The 10,401-nt window shown below is 46.8% G+C and overlaps 1 pseudogene; it reads left to right on the top strand.

Moving 5' to 3' along the window:
* The first annotated feature begins 8,480 nt into the window (after window positions 1-8,480).
* On the top strand, window positions 8,481-9,377 carry LOC102540125 (small ribosomal subunit protein uS2-like; annotated as a pseudogene).
* Window positions 9,378-10,401: the final 1,024 nt, after the last annotated feature.

Raw genomic sequence — 10,401 nt, 5'->3', positions numbered from 1 at the left:
CCCTGTTTAGAATATTTTTCTTGCCACAAATTGGAGGACACCAGATTTACTTCTGACACCTCTGATCAGTGTAACTGTGGTCATTGCCTCCTCGATTCACACATCTTGGTTTGCGTTTTCAAAAAAATGCAGGAGCTAAAATGGAAGAGGAAGCCAGAAGGGTTCTCTTAAATAGTTATAGGACCTAGTGTCAATTTATAGTAAAAAATTATACACACTCCTAATAAAAAACTTGTAAGGCATGAAACTTTAGAGAAAAAAAAGTAGAGATCTATCTCTACACCAAAGCTACCAGGTGCAAACATTTTGATGTATTAATTTTTATATTTTATATATGCATACTCTTAGCATATTTTAGATTTCACTGTATGTACAATTCTGAATCTTTTTTTTTTTACTAACTCAAGGGACACTCATCATCCTTATGCATTTTGATGGTTAAATAATGCATCAAAAGCAGATTCTAATTTCAGTGATCATTTCCTTATGATCATTTCCAGAGAATTCAGAATTTAGTTATCTTTTGCACTGTAATTTATTTAATGCTTCATTGAACATTTTTGTGACTATTTGCTTCCAAATTCAGTATAATGTTCTCAATCTACAGCCCCACCAGCAGAATATATGGATCAAAGTCTCAGAGCAAATTTAAAACTTCCCTCTCAAATTTCCAAAATGTTTCTTTTCAAAAAGGTTGGGCCACATTGCTTTTACCTCCTTTACTAGAAATGTAAATAAATTCCTCTCAGGCTTGAGTCTTTTGTAGAATATATGTCACCACCCTGACCTTGAACTTAACCCTGTCCACAGCAGGTGGGACCTAGGCCAACCTAAGAAAAAGCTCTCTCTCTCTCTCCTTTTTTTTTTTTTTTTTTTTTGCATCATGTTTTGTTCTGAGAAACTCAAAGCGCATTAGGCTTTGTTCCGAAATATAAGTGGAGTTGGGACCGGAGGTGGTACCAGGATGGGCTGGAATCACATCACATGCAAGTCAAACTCACCGGGGCGGAGGGGGGGGGCAGCGAGTACACAGAAACAGTGATGGGAGAAAATGAGAAGCTTGCAGAAGTCGGTTTGCACTGAGACAAGAATTTGCGTGGCGCCTGAAGCAGGATGAGCCTGAGATAGAGGATCCTGTCAGACTAAAGGGTTTCCACTCCCATAAGGTCTGGCTGCACGTTCCCTTCTTCTTATAATTGACCTTCTATTTCCTTAAGCTTTCCTGGGTGTGTTTCTGCTCCTTGCAACAGAAAATCCCTTAACAAAGCACGTGTCAGTGCCAAAAGGGACAGCATTTTGTATATAACTGTTGCCAATTTCTCAAGAGCTTCCAGAGAAGCCAAATAGAATGGATACAGGTTTGCTGCTCTGGGGCTCACATCAACTTAAGAGCTACTTCTTTGATCTCTCTCTACATATAAACTAACGTACTCATACGTGTATTTTACATATATGTGTTGTGTGTATATATGTATGTGAGTGTATATATCTCTATAATACATATATAAGCATGTATATGTATATACCAACACACACACACACACACACACACTCCTGACTAGTTTGGGGATGGAAAGACTTAACAAAGATTTGAAGGACAATGTTGGTCACCTCCAGGCATGACTCAATACTATCCCCTAATGTCCTAAAACCTAAAGAGAGAAGAATATGGGAAGCAAATCTGTAGCTTCAGCTTGGGAAATATTGTAAGAGAAGGCAGAGGATGTTTGCAGCAAATCTATAACTTAACCTAGAGAAATTTATAACTAGTTTCCCAGGAAAGGGTCAGGGAGGGTGATGTCATGACATTGACATCATAAAGCATGTCAGAAACCATCAACATGCTACACGGTCGTATTTCTTCGTCTAAATTAGCAGACAAGTGATTACAGGGAGAGAGGAACTTACCTGTCACGATTCCTCAGTGCCCTTTGCACGTGTCAGGGATGGTACGTACAGCACCACAGCGGGGTCTCCAGTACAAGAGCCACAGCGATTCTTCATGGTGGAGATGAACCTACTTCTAACTGTGAGAGAACGTTACCTAGTTTGCCTCCAGTCCCTCTGTTAGCAGGGGATCGAAGGAGCTGGGACATGAGCCTGGGCCACTCTGACCCCAGGGGGCCACGGTGTTTCCCCTCCTCTATCTGACATACATGTTTCTTTTTCTACTCAACCTGGGAACGGAAAATGCTTCTGATCTTGGGGTCTTTTTTTTTGACTCATCCTTAGGGCAGACATATTTTGTGGGGCTTGTATTTCTATGGTCAAGGATTGAAGACTATTCCTCTCTCAACTTGTCACTGTTCCCTCAACTCAGCCCTTACTAGCCTTTGAAATGGCAGAATTTGGGACTAAGGTATGTAATCACTAAGTTGAAAGGCTGAAGGGACCATACATATTCTTAAAATATGAGTTTCAGAAGCCAGGTACATCTTAGGGCAACCTTATGCTGAAGTCTGAGAAGTAAAGCAGGAGGAGGAAGAAGGAAGTTTCCCCAGTGGTGCTGCCTCCTTCAGACCATCCCTCCCTGCCCCTTCTCCACCCCAGCTCTTCAAAACAAGCTTCTTCCAACCCCGCAGGTTCTGTGGAATGTTTTTTATTGTATCACTCCTTAGCCTCATCTATTCCTCTACCTCTGAGTTCAAGGGAAGATTCACATTACTGATTTTTCTTACCATTAAACTTTTATTTTCAAGCCCAGGTAAATTGACATTCATCTTCAATTCCCCGCATCATCTCCCGGGCGCACTCATTCTGTTCAATGCGCTCTACAAGACATTCAGCTCCACTGCGGGTGAGGCAGGATGTGGTTACTGAAGTGAAATGTAAAAACCAAGAAGAAGAAGAAGAAGAAAAAAAAAAATCACTGGAGCCCTCCCTCACCCCGTTTCCAAAGGATCAGACTGGAATTTCTCCTCCAAAGTATCCTCTTAGGGTTTCTCTCACCCTGGAGCAAGCCTTAGATGGTGCTGCTCAGAGATACCAGAATGAATTTTCTATCAATAAGAACATTCCCCTTTATTATATTTTATGTATTCATTCACTCGCTCATTGAACAAACATTTATTGAGTGACCTTTATGTACTGGGCACTGAGCAAGTTGCTAAAGGGAAAAGGTGCAGAATTTGTAAGGTGCAGATTCTGCCTGTGGTAGGAAGGAGGAGAGATAATAACGGAGCAGTGAGATGGGGCTTCTGAAACTCTGGGGCACCTAGAACGGTGCCCTCGCTCTGCCCAAAGGGTATGAGAAGAGATTCAGCCAGAGAGCATCCTTTAGACTTAGCACTTGCACAGTAAATGGAGAGGGCACGTGCAAAAGCCAGTGTGTCTATGGAAGCGGGGCAGATGGGAATGCTTGACTCCTTCAGTGACAGAGCCTGGTGCCAGAGGCTGTTGGGAGGCCCTGGGAGCAGGACAATGACCACGGGAGACCCAGCATGCCCAGGGGAGCCAGAGGCCAGGGCCACCTCCCGGAGGGCCCCCTAAGCAGTGGTGAGGGGTGAACTTTAACCCCTGGTAATTAACAGGGGTGGGGCAATACCAGCACAGCTGCCTCGCTGGTGGCTGTTAGGGCTCTATTTTCCCCTGGTCCAGAGCTCATTATGGGGAGCAGATGTTAAATTCCAGATCCTGCAAGCTCCAGGAGGGGGCTCTAAATTCCTGGTTTGAAGGAGACAATAAGAGGAGAAAAAGGAAGTCTTGTTTGGCTGTTTATTGACTGTGAGATTAGAAGAAATAAATGAACTCTCTGATAACTCTGTTTACTTATTTGCACACTGAGGGCGAACTGTGATGCCTTCGTAGGTAAATATCTTAGTGTATACAGTGCCTTGCTCACCATCTTCACGGAGATAAAGCTCGCTGTGATATTTACCAAGATCCCCTCACCGTGGCCCCCTTACCCGGGCACTCCACCTTCCCCACCTCGGTCAGTTCTGGGCTTTGGAGTTGAAGAAGCCACATATCTGGCAACAGGGTATTTAGTAGGAGTCAGAGTCTGAAGGGAAGGCAGGAGGTCCACGTTGGCGCACGTGGGTGTGGGTGAGACGTCTGTGTCCGTCTAGCCTACTCCCTGATTAGGGTCTTGATGAGAGGCACCCCAGGTAGTTTGGGGGAAGCCAGGGGTAGAAGGAGCTGGGCTCCTGATTCCTTCCCTGTGGCTGCTGTAATGAACTACCACAAAGTCAGTGGCTTCAAACAACATGCATTTATTCTCTTACGGTTCTTGGTGGGTCAAAGTCAAAGGGAGAGTGCTCCCTCTGAAGGCTCTGGGAGACAAGCTGCTCCCCCACCTCTGCCAGATCTGGGGGCAGTCCATGTTCTCGGCTGGCATCTTCTTTCATCTTCAAAGCCCGTAGCATCTTCAGTTCTCCCTCTCTCAGCTGAAGTCTCGGCCCTGCCTCCTCTCTTCTGTCTCAGCTGTCAAATGTCCCTCTACTTCTCTCTTATAGGGACACTGTGATCGCAGTTAGGGCCCACGTGGATAATCCAGGATAATTTCCCCCGTCTCAAGATGCTTAAACCAATCAATACCTACCAAGCCCTTTTTTGCAATTTGTGGTAACATAACAAGTTTCAAGGATTAAGACCTGGACACTTGTAGGGGTCACCTTTCAGCCCTCCAGAGTTCCTTTAATGGGTAAAGCCTGGAGCCGAGCAGGGACAAGGGTGAGGCGAATGAGGCCCGCAGGGTCTGTGATTTAAAGAGGCCCTCACTTTCAGGATTATCCCGAGGGAGGGATCAGCTCCTGAAAACGAGTGTGCCCTTAAATTTTGTGCACTCGGTGCCTTGTTCACCTTGCTCTAGTCTGGATCTGGTCTTAGGCAGAGCAGAGCTAGAGCAGAAATAGGTGGGGTTGTCCAGGCAGCAGGCCTGAGATGGTCCCAGTGGAGTTCCTGCTGGCTCCCGGAGCTGGGATGTGTTCACATAAGTGACTCTGTGCGTGTGTGTGTGCGTGTGCACGTGCGTGTGCGTGTGTGTGTGTGTGTGTGTGTGTTGCAGGCAGTTGAGAAACAGAGAGGAAGACAGAGAGCAGTAGAATGAATTCCCCTGAGCCCAAGAGTAACAGCCCCTCTAGTTAACACCCTAGAGAGGAGTGGGTTTCATGCAGATGGAGTGGGTCTTGGAGTGGCCGTGCCTCTAGCTGGGGATGGGACTGCAGGCCAGGTGGGGCATGCACTTGTCTGAGTTCACCAGCATCGACACCACCACCGAGGACCAGATGCACACCCCCTGCAAGGTACATGCAGCAGGGAAAAGCGATGAGAAGATCACGAATTGACATCTATTAAAGCAATTCCCAGGGAACAAGGCCTCCAAGAAGAAATGGGATGCAGACGTTACACCTCTGAGATGTGCGTCCCGCTGAGCAGTGGTGATCCTTCCCTCCTGGCTGCCCTGCTAGGACCCAATGCTTTCTGTGCACCACTGGTCCTGGAGCTCCGGTCTCCAGGAAACTCAAGGAAGAACAGCGCCTTCCCCAGCCCCAGGCCTGGCTGTCTTCGTCCACACCTCCTCCTCCTCTCCCTCACACGCTCCCAGCTGGGAGGACAGTGACTCATGCTAATTATACAGTAACAGGAGAAGAAAAAAACACACACACATTTTTTTTTTTCACCCAACAGCAGCTGGGACTTTCTATTTATTCGTCCGCTATTTATAACTCACTCAGACAAGAAGGTCTTATCTCCTCCCACCACCATTTCCCCAAATGCAATTTCTCTAGGGTGGATCCAGTTTTATCTAAATTGGTTGGACGGAGGAGCACAGCATATATAATCCATACTGAAGGAGATAAGGTTTTCTCCTTGTACGTGATGTAAAAATAACCAACAAGCAAAATGAGCATGGATAGGGAAAAATTAATTTACTTCCTTGCCTAATTAGTAGATGCAGGATAAATGTATCTGCTTAGCTCCCTCATTATAATAATACTTAGCAGTTACATGAAGCTCTTCATCATCAGAAATATCTCCCTCCTCTGACACTAAATAATTAATCTGCAGCCCTCTTCAGTGAGCATCTTATCTGAGCAAGAGAAGTACCACGAGGTTGGAGGAGAGCAGGTCGGGGTGAGGTGCTGGGGCCACCCCTCATCATTAAAGCAGAAGCTGTTTCATGTGTCGCGATACCCTGGCATCAGGACCTGGGACCTCAGGGACCATCCATCCATCTCGGCCCAGCTCAGGGCTCTGCCAGCTGCAGCAGGAAGTTCACCGCCAAGTCCCAGAGCCTGCGGATTCCAGCCTGCCTGGCTGTGTCGCTCGAATCCTCTTCGCTCCGTGAACGAGGCCCATGGGGGACCTGAGAGGAGGGAGCTCCTGGGTGCTGTGCTGGAGCGAAGGGTCAACCACCCGATGAGCCCCGCTGGCTGCCTTCAGTCTGTTAATGGGTTTTCTGCGCAGGTCCTGGTTTGATGTGCATTTGCTCAGCCCTAGTTTTTCCTATTTGCAGTGGTGGGCTCCAACTCCTGGCACCTCGTGTATCAGTTCAGAATTCCTGATGAGGCCTGTGACTCTTACCCTCACCAGGTAACAGAAACTTCTTTGCCTCCAAACCCTATGGCCTCACTGTCCCTGAACCTTAAGCAGATATAATTTCAGCCTCCAGTAGAGTCGGCTCTGCCGCTCCATCCACCTGAGTAATGAGGGTGTTGCCTACTTGCGATCCTAGGATAGGGAAGGGGGCATACAATCTTCTCCCGACTCCCACCACACGCCATCCTCAGCCTGCTCCTCCTCCAGCTGACAGCGTTCAGCATGCCCCTGACCCTGGACCACGCCAGTAGGGCAGGAGCCTTCGTCCAAGGCCACGACTCAGGTCAGAGACGAGGCAGTGTGTCCTGTCTCCCTGCCCCGTGCTCTTTATACTTGCCAGCAGCTGCAGAAGCCCCTCTTGTCTCCAGACACCGGAAACACATTAACATTATGAAAAGAAGAAAAAAAAAATCCAATACAATCATCATTGTATTCGGTGCTTAATAGACCTTCAATGGAAGTTTGTATAAAAAATTAAATTTCAAATGATTTGCTAAGGCCTTTTTTTTTTGTGACTGTTAAGAAAGAAAGGAAACACAGAGCCAAGCTGTGAGGAGTGTCTCCAGCCATGAGATCTTGACTTTATCTTGTAGACAGGGGTGGGGCAAGGGAGGGCAATCAAAACAATCGTTACTTAAATTACAGCTTTATCATATTTCTTTTTTTTCCCTTACTTTTAGAAACATGATAGGGCATACAAATATTGCTTAAATTTAAATTTTGTTAACGCTCCAAGCTACTATAATGAGATAAGAATGATAAGTTCTAATTATATGCTTTGAGGCAATGTAATTATGCAACAGTTTGGGGGAAAAATGAACGCACCACAACAGCTCTCACTCTCACTTTCTTAATTTGGGGCTTCATCCTTAACGAAAGAAGGAGATCTAAATCTTACCAATTATTCCCCCACAGTTCAGCTGTGTATTTCCGGTTAAAGCATATGGTTTCAGAAAAGAGAAGAGGCAAAGAAATGAGCAGGTTTGCTACATCTCCTCATCATATGCCTGTGAAGCGGTGACTCCTAATGCCCGTTCACAGATGGGAAATCTGACCCCACAGGTTCTGTCTGATGCCAAATCCCACTACCTACTTCTGTTCACCACACACCAGGCTGGTTCAGGGCTTCAGTCAGGATGGGGAAGGTGACAGTAAAAGGCTGTGACAAAGGCAAGATTCAGCAGGGTATGGTGCTGCCGAGAAATCACTGAGGGACCGACACGTGGGAGGATCATCCTCGTTCTTCACGGAGCCCAGGTCTGGAATGAGCATGAAAGCTTCAGGAGGTCAGGTTTCCATCTGATACTGAAAGGAAATTGCTGGACCATCCGAGCTCCCAGCCCTCCGGATGAGGGAGTTTTCTGGAGACGGATCAACACAGGAAAGGAGCAGACTTGTCAGGGATGTTGGGGGAGAAATACAATCCCCAGCCAGACAACTGCTTCTCTTGAGGTCATCTGCAACTCCGAGGAGCTCCAACTCTGTATTTGAACTCTCCGTGTCTCAATGTCCGCATCCCCAAAGTGAGAGATGTTGAACTACAGCCTAAACAAATGCCTCCGGTTTTACAGATGTGTGTGTGTGTGTGTGTCCTTAAATGAAACCTACCCTTAAGTCTAACTCGTGAAGACTTCACATTGCACAGCTGTATCCAGCTTGCCAACCACATTTTATTGGAAGAAAGAACAGATTTTATATTTTTTGGCTCACGATTGGTTGATTAATAAAAACGATGGGGAGAAGAGAAATGTTATCCTGCTTAGACTGATAGCAAATGACAGTCAGGAATGATGATCACAGCTGGGTGGCCAGAATTTTTCTCAGAGGATGCCTGTCTTATTTTCATAATAAAAATAGCCAACACTTTCCATGCTACCCAGACAGGAGTCCATATGGCATTGTTCTGGGTTCCCATCATGACTTAAAGGGAAATTTTCACAATGTCCAGAGCCCTTGATGTCCTGCAAATGAAGGAGGAGGGGGTCCTCAAATTCCTTGCAGCAGGAACCCACTTAGGTGGTACTAAACTTGGCTTCTAAATGGAGCAGCGCATCTACAAAAGGAAAATTTTTGGCATCTACATCATAAATCTGAAGAGGAGAAGTTGGGAGAAGCTTCTGCTGGCAGCTCGTGCCATTGCTGCCATTGAAAACCCAGCTGACATCAGTGTCATATCCTCCAGGAATACTGGCCGGTGAACTGTGCTGAAGTTTGCTGTGGCCACTGGAGCCACTCCCACGGCTCGTCACTTCACTCCTGGAACCTTCACTAACCAGATCCAGGCAGCCTTCCAGGAGCCTGGTGGTTACTGATCCCAGGGCTGACCACCAGCCTCTCACAGAGGCATCTTACGTTAACCTGCCTACCTTCGCTCTGTGTAACACAGACTCCCCTCTGCTCTATGTGGACATTGCCATCCTGTACAACAACAAGGGAGCTCACTCAGTGGGTCTGATGCATGGATGCTCCCCCAGCAGGCTCTACGCATGCACGTCATCATCTTCTGTGAACACCCACAGGAGGTCAAGCCTGACCACTACTTCTACAGGGATCCTGAAGAGATTGAAAAGGAAGAGTAGGCTGCAGCTGAAAAGGCTGTGACCAAGGCGGGATTTCAGGGTGAATGGACTGCTCCAGCTCCTGAGTTCATGGGTACCCAACCTGAGGTCGCAGACTGGTCCAAAGGCGTGCGGGTGCCCTAGATTGCCTATCAGCAGTTCCCTACTGAAGACTGGAGCGCTCAGCCCGCCATGGAAGGCTGGTCGGCAGCTCCCACTGCTCAGGCCACTGAGCGGGCAGGAACAACCACTGAGTGGTCTTTAGCTGTTCGTCCATAAATAGGAAATAGGTCAACAGAAAATAAGCAGTTTTTACCAAAAAAAAAAAAAAAAAAGAAACATAAAATCCATGTATTCTGCACCTTTTGCTCTCCAAGTGTATTCTGTGTGTTTCCCATATGTAATCTGCACAACGAATTACTATTACTGATTATCATTCCAGTTACATAGAAGAAGGGCATGAAACTCAGTGAAGGCAGAGGATGCCCCCCAAATTCCCAGTCTGGTTCTGAAGCCCTTGCATTCTCCACTGCACCCTCCGTCCAAGGATAATCAGAGGAACCAGAACCCAGAAAGTTAAAACATGATCCATGATCATCATTTCATGAGAAATTGTTTGGAAGTAATGCAGGCCAGTAAAGGAGGTGGCACCATTGTCAGTGGTGGAAGCCCTCTGTCCATCTTTGTGGCCGTGGCATCCTGTCTGTCTTGGACACGGGAGCCCATCACTTTATAGGCTGCCTTCGCTAGTGAAAGTACCACAGAACACCGACTGGAAGCTCTGCCCATTCCCACTTCACACCCAGACCCCCTGGAAAGGCACGTCCACCTGGGCTCTCCCCGCACACCCTCCTCACTCATCCTCAGAAGCAGCTTCTCTGAGATTCCCGGTGCTGCTTTCCGTCCTCAGCTACAACACCTTAAAAGGTTAAAGATGAACATGTTCTCTTTTTCAGAAAATTAATTCTGCTTCATGCTGACATATGCTGTATTGACGAAGGGCCGCGGGCCTTTCTCTCCTTGAAACTTTCAAAACAGAAGGTCTCTGTCCAAAATAGAAGTGAATGTTACGCTGTTCTCATAAAAGACGGAGACCAGAGGAGCCTCAGAGCCGCAAACATTCTATTTCCAAGTTCAGAGCAAACAAAAAAATTTGTCAGCCCAGAGGGGATGGATTTGGAGGGAAGAGGGGAGCGAGACATGCAAACTTTATTCTATGTTTAAATCCCAACATATGGGCCATTCCTATTTTGGGATGACAAATACTGACTTCCACATTTTGTAATTAATAATATAAAAAGCG

The sequence above is a fragment of the Vicugna pacos genome, chromosome 11, assembly GCF_048564905.1.
Source record: "Vicugna pacos chromosome 11, VicPac4, whole genome shotgun sequence".
NCBI lineage: Eukaryota > Metazoa > Chordata > Mammalia > Artiodactyla > Camelidae > Vicugna > Vicugna pacos.
Note: the sequence above shows the minus strand (reverse complement) of the source record. Positions and strands in the feature narration are given on the sequence as shown.